This window comes from Beta vulgaris, chromosome 7 (assembly GCF_026745355.1).
Source record: "Beta vulgaris subsp. vulgaris cultivar EL10 chromosome 7, EL10.2, whole genome shotgun sequence".
Taxonomy (NCBI): Eukaryota; Viridiplantae; Streptophyta; class Magnoliopsida; order Caryophyllales; family Amaranthaceae; genus Beta; species Beta vulgaris.
This window is the reverse complement of record NC_079208.1, coordinates 5,724,762-5,730,075: the sequence shown is the minus strand read 5'-3', so window position 1 is coordinate 5,730,075 and position 5,314 is coordinate 5,724,762. Positions and strand designations below refer to the sequence as shown.

At 36.9% G+C, this 5,314-nt stretch overlaps 1 non-coding gene across 1 annotated transcript; it reads left to right on the top strand.

Moving 5' to 3' along the window:
- The first annotated feature begins 442 nt into the window (after positions 1-442).
- On the top strand, positions 443-549 carry LOC125492182 (small nucleolar RNA R71). The gene has a single exon (XR_007268626.2). It is a non-coding gene; the product is annotated as a small nucleolar RNA R71 (small nucleolar RNA).
- The last annotated feature ends 4,765 nt before the right edge of the window (positions 550-5,314 follow it).

Here is a 5,314-nt window from a genome sequence, read left to right as displayed (position 1 = left end):
GATGATTCTTCCAACCTGGGTTATATGTGTTTGAGTATGGGTTGTTTTGTGGTCTTGTGTTTGTGTTTAGGAGGGCATTAGCTTGCTCAGTTACCGCTCCCATGGTATTGTATTGACACTCATTAAAGAGTGACCTTGCACTTCACAAATCTCACAAACAGGTGCTATGATCTGCTACTCAATTGGTCAACCTTAGCTGCCAAAACCTGCACAGTGTTAGATAAAGTAGCAATAGCATCAACCTCATACTTACCTCCCTTTTTAGGGGCTCCACGAGATATACTCCAGTCATTCAGTAATTGTTGGCAGCCATATCATCCAACAATGTCTTCGCGGCTTCTGGAGTTTTGCCATGAAAGTACCGCCAGATGCGGCATCAATAGAACTTCGAACTTCATGCTTCAGACCATTGTAGAATGTCTGAATCAGCAGCCACTCAGGAATGCCGTGGTGTGGACACTGCCTTTGCAAAGCCTTGTATCTCTGCCATGCTTCATAGAGAGACTCCAATTCATGTTGTTGAAAGCCAGATATCTCGTTTCTGAACTTGGAAGTTCTCATAGGAGGGAAGAACTTGTAAAGAAAAGCCTTCTTCAGTTCTGGCCATGTGGCAATCTTCCTCACTTCTTCTTCCTTAAACCATTCCTTTGCTTCGTCCCTGAGAGAAAAAGGAAAAGCACAATACCGAATTAAATCATCAGAAACATTAGTTAATTTCAAAGTATTGCATTTTTCTAAAAAGTTAGCCAAATGATCAGTAGGGCTCTCTTTGGGTGTTCCCGCATAGGAATCCTGTGAGATAAACTGGATGAATTGTGGCTTGAGCTCGAAATGATTGGCAGCGGTTGTCGGTCTGTTTATGGTGGTGGTGGTCTCATCGGGCATAGCATATTCCCGTAGAGACTTTGGTGGTGCTTCGTCTCCCATTGTTGGTTCTTGTTGTTGTTTTCTTCTTCGACCTCCTAATCTCCTTGCTGTAGCTTCGATCTCGCGATCAAGAGTAATCAGATCTTGTGAACCCTTGCTACGAGTGCGCATGCAACAAAAAGACTGAAAGAAAAGAGATCAAACAGCAAATAGAGTGACAATGATCGAACAAAGACAGTTTAGCTAAATAAATCAAAGATAAACTAATCTAATACCGTTAGTCCCCGGCAACGGCGCCAAAATTTGGTAGGCGTGTCGCGCACCTATCAAAAGTAATTACCTAACTAACTCCTAACTATGTAGCAGAGCAAGTCAGGGTCGAATCCACAGGGACAAACGTATCAAACACTAGATATCTTGACTCAATTTAACTAAACGAGTGACAAACAATGATGAAAAGGGTGTTGACTAAGACTAACACTAAACTATGACAATTACTAGAACACACAAGATATAATCAATTAATTAAAACATCTAGAATTAAGCATCACCACTAGCATGACCAATACATGAATAATTTCCATCCCAAATAACATAATCAAGAATTCAAGAGGAGTAATGCACCCTATAATTACCAAAGATCTCTCCCGAGTACCAATGGCTACTCTAAACAAGCAATCAAACCTATTCCCATAGAATCATGCAAGAAAGAGGCATTAAGCATAGCATCACAATTAAATTCCTAGCAATCCCATCTAACTATTCCCATAGAAGATATTCATACCATTGATTGGATCAACAAAACCATCTAGATTCAATTCCCATTGAAAATAAGATATACGGAGTCAAATCAAAATCACCTATCCCTAGTATGATAATGAGCATAAGAACAATCCAATCAAACAAGAACAATTGATCATATAAACTTGGGATTAATGGAAGAATTCATATATTAAATCATTGCTAGGGTTTTACTTAACCCTAGATTAATGGACTACTCACACATAATTGAAATAGCAAAACAAATAATGAACAAATTAAAAGACATGATAATAATGAAAGGAAAGAAGAGATTAAGAAAACTTAGTCTTTACTTGAAGGAATCAAAGCGTAGTAATCAATGTTCAACAAAGGAGTAAACTCAAAAGCTCTCTAAAAAGTTATAAAATGTATTCCTAGTAAAAAGGCGTAGTTTTTAATTCTAAGAAAATAGTATTTATATGTCTCGTAAATCGGCGCAACACGCGCTTAAAACGCCAAAATCGTCTCGCCCGACCGGTCGGCGGATTTCGCCCGGTCGGGCGGTTGTCAGGTATTTTTCTTCGTCGCGCCTGACCGGGCGCCTTTCACAGCTTTCGTATTCGCTCGCCCGACCGCCCGGGCGGATTTCGCCCGGTCGGGCCCGCAGTAAATCCTTTGGCTGCTTTAATCTTCTGAAAATTGGCTAAGTAGCATTCGCCCGACCGCCCGGGCGGATTTCGCCCGGTCGGCGGTCGTCAGACTGCACAAAACTCAATCTTTAAAACGCCATAACTTCTTCGTTACTCGTCGGAATTAGGCAAATGACCACTCGTTGGAAAGCTCTTGAAATGTAGAATCTAACAAATTGAAATCACTCTATTTGGATTTGTATAACTTGAGATATAATAAAAAGAGTGGACTGAAGTCATTTTCTACTTCCTTTATTATTCGCTTTGCTTCAAAACTCTTCTAACTCAATGCTCGTGCTCTCGAAAGTACATCATCTCTTGTAGTGATATAAATGAGTATGAAATGCACTAAAACGTGCAAATTCCTATAATGATCTATCTGAAAATACAAACACACTACAAGGAGCACATTAGTAGTAAAAATGGCTCCGAAGAGCGCAGTTAAGACCAATAATGAATGAGAGACGGAGATAAAATCTCTATATAAAATAGACATATCAATAATCCATATTAAAATAGAATCGACCATATAACCGTTCAAACACGTGGCAGCCCTTTGCTTTCAATCTCCTCATATAAGCCGCTTTTGGAAATCTGCTCACTCAAACCCTAACTCCCTCCTCTTTCACCTGTCAAACCCCCATTCTCCCTCTCTCACTTACGCGGCCCTCCTTCCCCTCTCTCTCCTCTTTAGACCACCTACTCATACCCTCTAACCCTAAATCCCCTCTCCGGATCTCCTGAACCACCATGTGAACAAAGCCTCAACCGCCAACAAACCATTGTCGAACTCCGCACGATCCATCGTTTTTGTCGCGTTCATTGAAACTGTTTGTCGCCGCCGAAAGTGTTCGTCGCGTTCATCGAAGAACTCCGCTCAGCATCGAAGATCCGGTGGGTTTTCTGGTTTTTTGGTTCGTGGGGTGGGTGGGTTTTCTGGGTGGGTGGGGTTTTTATTTAAAATGTTTTTTTTATATTTTTTTCGATATTTTTTTGTTTTTAGGGGTTAGTATTGTGGTAGATCTAAGTTTTTTAAGAACATCTTTGTTCTTTTTTTTTTAAAAAAAAATTCGGTCTTCTGCTATAAAGTATTTGTATATATTTCAGTTTGATTTTTTTTTAAAAAAAAATTTGGGTTTTGTGGTTTTTTAATTTCGTTTTTTAATTTGAATTTCGTTTTCTGTTTTTTTTTTTAATTTATTTTCTATTTTGATTTTTCGTACTTATTTTTTGTCATTCCGATTTTTGATTATGAGTTTCGGGTTTGTGGGTTATGGGGTTCAGATTTGATTAATTTTTTAGTTAATCTTTAGTTAAGTTTCTGGTTAATCTAATTTAAATTTGGTTAATATTTGGTTATTTTTCTTGTTAATTTCATTTAATTTTGGTTAATCTCATTTAATTATGCTTGGATTAAATTTTGGTGTTAATGTTTTGTTGCTTTAATTCTATGGTTGCAGATCTTGGTGGTTGCAGATAAGATGTGTTCAAGGATTATTTGAAGAGATTGAATCCAAATATTAGTTGAATAGATGTATTTTTTTATAGGTGAATAGAAGTATTTTTGAAATACTGTCTTCCATATGAGAAGAGATTGGTTTTGTTTCATACTGTAGTTGATGTAATTTTTTTATTTAACATTATTTTAGTTAAAGTAATTTTGTTCTAGATATTACTGAGGGATGTAAAATATGTTGCATTTACCATAATAATTAATACGAAGTACTTCCATTTATGTTTGATTTTTATGTTTCAATTCCAATGTTTTTTCTTTTCATTTTTGTGTTTACAGTATTAAGAAAAAAATAATAAAGTAATATTTGACTTTTTCATTTGATTGTACTGGGAATTTACCGTCCGCCTTTTTCCATTTAGCGTCTGAAATTCAGACGCTAATTAGGGTCTGAATATCAGACGCTAAATGGAAAAATCGGACGTTAAATCTTTAGCGTCCGCCTGTCGGATGTTAATTCAAGTATTAGCGACCAGGGGTTTTGCATCAGACTTTTAGCGTCCGTTGACGGACGCTAATTCTTTTAGCGTCCGATTCCGCGTTTTTAGCGTCTGATTTTTGCGGACGCTAAAGGCTGACATTCTTGTTATGTTTAGTAATGGTACTCCTATTTTCTAAACAACATCCCTTCCTTGTATAAAGGGCTGCAATTTTTGCTAAAGCCCGCAACCCTTGTCACCCAAAAATTTTGTTTTTTTTGTTTGTGATGATTTATCTTTTGGATACATTTAGTAAGAGTTGCAGTTTTGGGCCTAAACAACATCCCCTCCTTATATAAAGGGTTGCAGTTTTTGCTAAAGCCCGCAACTCTTGTCACCCAAAAATTTTGTTTTTTTTTTTGTTTTTGCATTTTATAGTTCTAAATGTATCCAAAAGATAGATCATCACAAACAAAATCCGAAACAAAATATAAAATATGAAACTAAAACCCAACAACTAAACCTAAAATATCACAAGTACAAAATATCGAAAACAACAAGCAAAAGCTAGCACTATTAAACTGCTAGAATATTGAAATTCTTCTGGTAATTTTTACACTTTGAGCAATATTGGCAATTTGGCAATTTTAGGGTTTTGGATTCCTTGTTGAATTTTATTGAATCAACTGAAACTTTTCTTTTTGATTTTATATTGATAATTTAGTTTAGACTGCTAATCAGAAAAATGAAGCGAAAGCGTGGGCATTACAAGGGGGAAAGTAAGAAAAAAAAAACCATTGCAATCTCCCACATCTGCAACAATTGCTGAAGAAACTTTTGATAAGAATGTTGAAAGTGGAAACTGATGATCAGATGAACCCCAGATTCCGGTGACGAGAGGAGTGTTGTTGTGCTCGGAGCCATGAAGATAACATCAAATTAACGCAAAAACCTCACCAAAACCCTAATTTATTTTATCTAGTTAACATGAATTATAGTCGTATTCGGGACAATCATAAACAAATCGGTTGAGCCGGATATTTATTGGGTCTAGTCGGGTTTTGTGTTAATATCTGGTTGTGTTA